The sequence below is a fragment of the Chenopodium album genome, chromosome 3 (genome assembly GCF_948465745.1).
Source record: "Chenopodium album chromosome 3, dcCheAlbu1.1, whole genome shotgun sequence".
Lineage (NCBI taxonomy): Eukaryota > Viridiplantae > Streptophyta > Magnoliopsida > Caryophyllales > Amaranthaceae > Chenopodium > Chenopodium album.
The window spans coordinates 20,524,917-20,534,089 of NC_137836.1; the positions used below are offsets into that span (position 1 = coordinate 20,524,917).

General features: G+C 38.6%; 1 long non-coding RNA gene across 1 annotated transcript; it reads right to left on the bottom strand.

Moving 5' to 3' along the window:
- Positions 1 to 274: 274 nt before the first annotated feature.
- LOC145612482 (uncharacterized) lies at positions 275 to 6,585 on the bottom strand. The gene is made up of 3 exons (XR_014106615.1): positions 6,127 to 6,585; positions 4,087 to 4,233; positions 275 to 358 (listed from the first exon to the last, which is right to left on the bottom strand). It is a non-coding gene; the product is annotated as an uncharacterized LOC145612482 (long non-coding RNA).
- Between the last annotated feature and the right edge of the window lie 2,588 nt (positions 6,586 to 9,173).

Genomic DNA, 9,173 nt, shown 5'->3' on the forward strand with positions numbered 1-9,173 from the left:
AACCTGGCCCCATCTAGGAGATTCTACCACCAAAATATTTGAGAAATACGTAGCGTAAAATAAGATAATTTTTTATTAATATTTTTTTTTCCATTCCATAAATAAACAATGATAATATATCGGTCTCAGTTGTTTATACAAAAATGAGCACAAAAACTTAAATCTTTTTCCCTAGACAATCTAGATCAGGGTGAAGAAGATGGAAGAACAATGGTACGAGTGATCATATTTTTTTATTTACAATCCTGAGAGGTTTTTTAATTTGAGGCGGTAGTGTTCCAAACACTTTATCCCACATTGACGACGTTACGCCAAAGCCCTTGTCTTGAATGCAGAAGTGATGATTCAAGTGATATCTCTGAAACGGGAACGAAATCATTACACATTGTAATAGACTCAATCCAAGAACAATCTCACAACAGAATATAAGTTTTAGAGAAGTTTAGTCCATCACACGTAGTTAGGACATAAACGTGATCCCAACTTTCTCGAGAACCTTTGAAATATTTCTAATATGACAAGTGACCCATAAAATGAATTTTGATATAAATTGACTTTGCCATATAATCCAGTGTTCTTCAAAAAAATAAATATCAATCAATCAATCAATCAATCAATCAAAGCCTTAATCCCAAAAGTGGGGTCGGCTAACATGAACCAAATTTGATTATTCCGTGTAGTCATCAACATAAATCTTTCTCCTCCATCCCTTACGATCCAAAACTTCATCCTCACGTAAATCCATGCACTTCATATCCTTCCTCACTCCTTCCAACCAAGTCATCTTTGGTCTCCCTCTTCCTCGTTTAATCCCTCCATGGTCCCACTCTTCCACTCTTCGCACCGGTGCACCCTCGGGTCTCCGTCTTACATGTCCAAACCAACGCAGACGATTTTCCCTTAATTTATCTACAATGCCCGCCACACCTACTTTCTTGCGAATAACCTCATTTCTGATTCTATCTCTTAAAGTGTTTCCACACATCCACCTTAACATGCGCATTTCCGTAACCTCCATCTTTTTAATATGCTCTTTCTTAGAAGCCCAACATTCTGTACCATAGAGCAACACTGGTCTTATGGCAGTCCTGTAGAATTTTCCCTTCAACTTTAAGGGAATGCTGCGGTCGCATAGCACTCCCGTGGCCGCTCTCCATTTAAGCCACCCTGACTTAATCCTGTGGGTCACGTCTTGATCAATGTCACCATTCTTCTGGATGATCGACCCTAGGTACTTAAAACATTCACTCATGGTCAAATCCTTTCCATCCAAACTCACCACTTCATTGCTTGTCCCCCTCTGAGTGCCAAAACGACATACCAAATATTCAGTCTTACTCCGACTTAGCTTAAACCCTCTAGATTCCAACCTTTGCCTCCATTGCTCCAACTTGACATTAACCCCATCCTTAGTCTCATCCACCAAAACGATATCATCTGCGAACAGCATACACCATGGAACCTCATCTTGAATTGGTCTAGTTAATTCGTCTAGAACCGTTGCAAAAAGAAAAGGGCTTAATGCAGACCCTTGATGCAATCCGATTGTAATAGGGAAATCTTTTGTCAACCCTCCGCATGTCCTCACATTTGTTGACACATCCCGATACATATCCTTAACTAGGTCTACATACCTTCGTGGGATACCTTTCTTCAACATTGCCCACCAAAGTATCTCTCTTGGCACCTTGTCATATGCCTTCTCTAAATCAATAAAGACCATATGAAGATCTTTCTTCTTTACCCTATAAAACTCCATCATTTGTCTTATCAAATGGATTGCCTCCATAGTAGATCTCCCAGGCATAAAACCAAATTGGTTATCTGAAATGCTTGTGCATGCCCTCAACCTTTGTTCAATCACCCTTTCCCACAACTTCATAGTATGGCTCATAAGCTTAATTCCTCGATAGTTAGAACAATCTTGAGCGTCTCCTTTGTTTTTATAAACCGGGACCAAGGTGCTCTTCCTCCAATCTTGTGGGATCCTTGTAGCCGTCCATATCTTGTTGAAAAGGTTTGTTAACCAATCAATACCAATCTTACCCAAACACCTCCACACCTCTATCGGTACCCCATCAGGGCCAACCGCCTTCTTAGGTTTCATCTTCCTCAGTGCAATCTCCACCTCTACTCTCCTAATCCTTCGCACATACTCCATGTTGATTTCTTCATCACTCATAGAGGTATCTCCTATCACAACTCCATTACTTCCATTAAATAATTCATCGAAGTACCCCTTCCACCTGTCCTTGATGCCCTCCTCTTGCACTAGGACCATTTGGTTCTTATCTTTGACACACTTCACCATGCCAATATCCTTCCTTGCCTCTTGTCTTCTCTTTGCCATCTTATAAATGATCCTTTCTCCCTCCTTGGAATCAAGCTTTTCATAAACCTCCTGATATGCCTTTTCTTTTGCTTGGCGAACAGCTGCCTTTGCCTTACTCTTAGCCTCCTTATACGCTGCAAAGGTTTCATCACTCCTACATTTTCCTAAGGCTTGATAGCATTCCCTTTTTTGCTTAATTACTGCTTTCACCTCTTCATTCCACCACGAAGTATCTCTCTGTACCGAAGTTCTTCCCCTTACTTCCCCTAAGACCTCTTTGGCCACTCTTAGGAAACAGTTCTTCATTCGTAACCAGGTCATGTCCGGATCCACCTCTCCATCCCAATCCGCTTCTTCAATTACCTTTTCTGTAAAAACCTTAGCTTTTGCATCCCTTAGGGTCCACCATCTTATCCTTGGTTCTTCTTGTCTAACTTTTTTCTTCGCCTTCTCTTTCAGACGAATAGTCATTACCAATAGCCGGTGTTGGGTGACCACACTCTCCCCTGGGATAACCTTACAGTTTATGCAACTTTGTCTATCTATGCTCCTTGTGAGCAGGAAGTCTATTTGAGTTGCATTTGCTCCATTCCGAAAAGTTATCAAGTGTGAATCCCTCTTCTTAAACCAAGTATTAGCCAAAATTAAATCATATGATTGGGCAAAATCCATAATAGCTTCACCACCGGCGTCCCTCTGCCCATACCCAAAGCCTCCATGGACACTCTCATAGCCATCTCGGCTCGCCCCAACGTGCCCATTTAGATCCCCTCCAATATATAACTTCTCTGAGTGGTGGACACCCTGCACCACCTCGTCTAGGTCCTCCCAAAATTGTCGTTTCTCTTCTGCATCTAAACCCACTTGGGGAGCATAAGCACTGATAACATTCACAATCTCCTTGCCACATAGCAACTTCAGCCTTATCAACCTATCGTTCTTCCGATAGACCTCGATCACCTCTTTTGCCAACCTCTCATCGAGAACCACACCAACTCCGTTCCTAGCTCCACCATTCCTTGTTCTGTGGCTCGTTTCTTGCCCAACATACCATACCTTATACCCCAAAACCAAGCCTCGAGCTCCTTCTCCTGTCCATCTTGTCTCTTGGAGGCACATGATGTTCACGCGTCGTCTTTTCATTACTTCTACCAATTCTGCTGATTTTCCCGTAAGAGACCCCACATTCCAAGAACCAATCCGCAAACTAAATTCTTTTCTCCCACGCTCCCTCCTGATCCCAACTCCAAGTCCTTGATTATTTGACACCACAATTGGGCAATATGGCGCGTCGCTTCTGGGCGACGACCTAGCAACCCTTACATACTTATCACTGCACCCGGGTCTGGGAAGTGCAGCGCGTCGCTCAGTAGGGAACGCCCCAATGGCACGCCCTTGCTCATTTGACACCACACTCGGGCAATGTGGCGCGTCGCTTCTGGGCGACGACCTAGCAACCCTTGCATACTTATCACTACACCCGGGTCTAGGAAGTGCAGCGCGTCGCTGAGTAGGGAACGCCCCCACGAAAATATCTGTTTGGCTCATGTCATGGGATGTGACGAAGTTTTATACTGGCTGTCACTGGCCTACCGTAACCCTCCTCCTTTATCCAGGCTTGGGACTGGCAGCGGGAAACCCACTGGCGGAGTTTCTTCAAAAAAATAAATAAATAAATAAATAAAATAAAATAAAAATAATCTAAAAATAATCCAGTGTTCAAGTATAAGGATAAAAGTAAGCTGTAAGCATACCTTTAGATGTTTTGATACGTCATTAGATGGCTTCCCGTGATGTAGATAGTAGTGAGTGATATCATACATTACATATCCCAATAAGCTACCTCCAAAAATGGCGGGGGTAGTGGATGGTGTTGCAAAGATCCTGACCAAATTCCAAAACTGGAAAAGAAACGAAAATCAGAGACAAAACTAGCACTAGTCCAAAATCTGTATACCAATCAAATCTACGTTGTTATAAAATGGTCATCAGAGAGAGAAAAAGGGTAGAAAAGTTGTTATAATAAACCATTAAGCATGAGGTTTAATTCATTTCAACTAATGAGTTACATTTCAAATTATCCTGTGCTGAAAATATTTTTCAGTTCTATACGGTGAAATATATACAGTCAAACTAATTTACATATTATTCCCCTCTACCTCCCTCGACCCCATCTGTTTGATTCATAAATTATAGCTTGGTACCATTATAGCTCTTTTCAAGGGTATCATTTCTTTGCACTTGCTTTCAGATTAACCTCCTGTTAATTTAGGTTTAAAGAGTATGTAAGATGGTAATATGTTTCACCTAGCTTCTAGTCTATTGCCTCGCTACAATTGTTTCTCAATCACAATTTGTCTCTATAAGATAAGACTAGACTATTCTATATTAAAGAAATATAATTGTTTCCCTTCTATTTAAAGTGGTTGCATTTTCCATCCACATAATAAGTTCCTTTTTTGTTCGTTACACTTTTACTTTATACCTATTTTATGGCGAATTATTCCCCACCTAACTTACTAGCAACATTTATTTTTAACTTTTTTCTACGAACACCACTTCTAACACTAATCTTACACAAACGTCCCCGATAATAATTTTTTCCTAAACTTTCTTACATATGACCCACTAACTACGGTACCCTATTCCCTTAAGGTGTGTTTGGATTGAAGGAAATTGAAAGGAAGGGAAGGGAAATGAAAAGATGGAATATATATCTTTCATTTGGATAACAAATGAGGAAGGAAGGGAATTGGAGGAGAGTTAAATAGAAGGATTAAATTGTTGGAAATTGATCCCTTCAACAATGGAGAGATTTGGAAGGAAAATTCAACATTCTTCTCTCCCCTCCCTTTCCCTCCCATCCTCTTCTCCTCCTCCTTCCCCTTCTTTTCCTTCCTCCTTTTTTTTATCCAAACACAGTGTTAATTTGTGTATCAACAGTAATTATCACTATCAAAATAGGATGTGAATGCAATATGAAATTTAACGCTTTCTGCTATGGAGTATGGACAGTGGTAACTAAAGTACCCAAATATCCCGAGACTTTGTAAGGCATTGCAGTAGAACAAATCATATTAAGTTCCAGAGATATATCAAGTATGTATATTCTACCCAAAATCTGGAAGCAGTTGTAGACAAAAAGCCAAATAATTAATGAAATGATATTTAATTTCATGATTAATGATTTGTCCATGCGATACGAGATTTATAGAAATTACACTCCACATCACAGCCATGTTAATAAACATAGTCTTGAAGTGAATAGGGAGAATAAGGCAACAAAGAATTATCATCAAAAATAGAACAAGAGTCCTCCCAAACAAATACCTAACATTGCTATCAAGTTTTACTTGCCTGCATAACTGCATTGAGGGTTTTGTCTTTAAGGTGAATTCTTAAGTCAGGTGCTAAACTACTTCGAATAGCCTGCGCATTATTTTTCGAATTTTCTATTTTTTTTTTTTTTTTTTTATCTCTATTTACATCATTTTTACACAAGCAAAATTTAAAATATACAACAATAAGCAAACTGAAAAAAGAAGAACTACTAGTTTGGTACAATCTGATATGCCTTTTTTTAGAATAAATAGAATAAGGTGAGGAGAATAAAGCCTCAGTAATAATGCGTTAATAACAATCCATTATTAAAACAACAAAAATAATTTCATGTATTTAGAAGCTACAACAAATTGTTTCAAAATGGTTGCTTATATAATTAGTAGTAATATTAACTAGAATCAATTTGAGTGTCAATATAATCTTTCCAAAAACATAATTAAGAAACAACTAACCGGAAAACATAGGATTGCTGTTGCAGCAGGAGGGAAAACAAGACGCAAGCCATCCATAGGGTGCTTGTGATGAAAGCCATGAATAAGATAATGGATAGTGTTACCCCTATAAAGATTATACATTTTTTTTTTTTTTTTGAGAAGAATAAAGACTATACATTAGTACAACCATACATTACTAAATCACATGAGAAGATAAAAGAGCAACCAAAGAGATGTACAATTCCGTCATTTTTATCAAATCAAATAGAAGTTAAAAGTTAAAAGGATAGGCGAGACATAACTAACCAATAGCTCTTTGTTTTAATGTGGAAGAGAAAACGATGTAACGTGTATTCAATAAATGTCCACACAAAAATACCAAAAATCACCAGTAGTCCAATCTCAGAAAGAGTGTGACCCATCCGTATAGACATGGAGATGCACCAACACACAACTGGAAGCCAGATAGTTGGAATAGCCCACCACACAGTTAGGGTTAGAAACTGTATAAAGGAAATACATGTCAGGAACCTGAATGCATTCAAGGGTTTTCATAGAATAGAGGCATACCTTAATCAATTGTTGCCTAAATATGTATTCAAGGGTGAAGTTAAAAGGAAAAATAAGAACACATAATATATCTAAGAAATTAGAGACGAATACCTCCCAAAAATCACTTTCGAAGAAACGAGGGCCTTCGTTACTAACAATAGGCTGGTGTACCCATTCGTCATAAGATTCGCCAAGGTGACCAACCTACAAACAATTGTAATGTCACACAATAGAGCTTTTGACTTTAAATTCAAGCAAGTAATATAATACAAGTTCGCATTTCTTAATTAAAATTTCTATTAAGAATAAAGTTTGAATTTCTTCATTTCTTTATCATCTCATTTGGAATTTCTATAAATTAAAGGAAAAATTATAAAAAATAATCCCAACTTTCATTAATTTTGGTACAATAATCCCAACTTTGGACAATTTTGGTACAATAATCTCAACCGGTCAATAAAAGTCGACAACCTTTAATAAGAAGTCACCATGACATGTGTCAGCTTGTCATTGGTCCAAAAATAAATGAAATTAAAAAAATATATAAAATAAATTAAAATTCAAAAACCAAAAAAAAAATAAATAAATAAATTCCCTCCCTCAAAACCACCCGCCCCACCCAGCCCTCCCCACCCCCTCCACCAGCCCCTCTCACCCGCCGAAACACCTCCCCCTCCCTTCCCCCACCCAAGAAATCCCCCCCCCCTCCCTTCCCCCACCCCGTAAAAACTCCTTCGATCCCTCCCTTTCCCCCACCCTTGAAAACGCCGAAAACGGCAAGGGGGCTCAACTTTCGATGTTTTCGAGGGTGGGAGAACGGGAGGGGGGAGTTTTTACTGGGTGGGGGAAGGGAGGGGGAGGTGTTTCGGCGGGTGGGGAGTGGTGGTCGGGGGGTGGGGGAAATTTTCCACGGGTGTTTTTCGATGGGGGCTGCTGGAAGGGGTGGGGGAGGGTTGGTGGAAGGGGTGGTTTGGGTGGGGGCTGGTGGTTAAGGAGGAAGGGGTGGTGGGTTTTTGTTTTGTTTTTTTTTTTTTTTAATTTTCAAAGTTTTTAAAAAAAAAAATTTTTAATTTTGGGCTAATCATGTGCTGACATGTGGCTTTTAAAAAAACATAATAAAAAAAAAACTAACTTACTCAACAGGTAACTGGTCATTAGGACTGAAGAAATAGAAAACCCCCAAAGTTCGGATTATTCTAGAATAATCCAAAGTTGGGATTATTGTACCAAAATTGATGAAAGTTGGGATTATTTTTTATATATAATTTTTCCTAATTTAAAATGTAAATGAAATCTAATAAACTTCGACAAATAAAATAAGAAAAAATTCTAGTGGGTTGTTTAAATATATAAACTTTTTAAATATTAATTTGGAAAAATACACTTTAATTATTCCAACTTTGATCAATTTACTTTAAATAATTCCAAATTTTGATTATTCTGCAATAATCCCAATTTTCACCTTTGTTTTTTTTCTAACAATCCCAAACCGATCAACAAAATTCAACAACCTATTATTGTAGGTAATTTTCCTCGTGTCGGCATTTTAGTGGTCCAATAAAAATAAAAAAATTAAATGTTAAACAACCCCTAACCAGCCCGACAACCATAGCCACCTGCCTCAGCCTGGACAACCTCCTCGTCCTCTTGCCCCACCCCCAAGACCATCCTCCTTCCACAACCACATGACCGCACAAATCACCTCCCCAACCCCACAACCAGAACCACCAAAAACTTGAACCTGCCACCCTGAAACCACCTAAAATCGCCCCAAACTCAAACCCCAAAAATCAAAACGAAAGCTTTCCACCCTAAATGAAAGATTTTCCTAACCGAAAATTTCCCCCATCCACCAAAACGGCGTTTAAGTGGTGAAAGAGCAACATATTTGGGGTGTGGAAAGGAGAGAGAAAGAAAATGAGGAAAGGGAAGGTGTCGAGATTTTAGGATGGGCTGGATTTGGAAAGGATGAGACTAGGAAGGGAGGTTTTTAAGATAGGCTAGGAAGGGCAGAGTGAACCGACGAGCAAGGAGGGGTGAATTTACCGGCGGACTGAGAAGGGAAGAGTTTTTCCGGCAGGCTAGGAAGGGGGAATGAAGGTGTTTGTTTATTTTCTTTTTTTTTTTTGTTTTTATTTAACCAATAAGTGTGTGACATGTGGCATATTAGAAAAACAATACAAAATAACCTTTTCAGCAAGTTGTAAGTTTTTGGGATTGAAGAAAGAAAACGGAGGTGAAAGTTGGGATTATTGCAGAATAATCAAAAGTTGAGATTATTTAAAGTAAATTGATTGAAGTTAAGATTATTAAAGTGTATTTTTCTTATTAATAGAAGGTTATGTTTATATATAGTTGTGCAGTTTAATATATGCGTTGAAAATTGTGCAAAAAAAAATATAAAAGGACTAGCTTATAAAAATGGAGCGAGTAGAAGGAATGAAAGCAACAATCTCAAATCTCAATTTAACTTTTACAAGAAAAGAAAAACTAGAGCCTAAAGATGCCATACC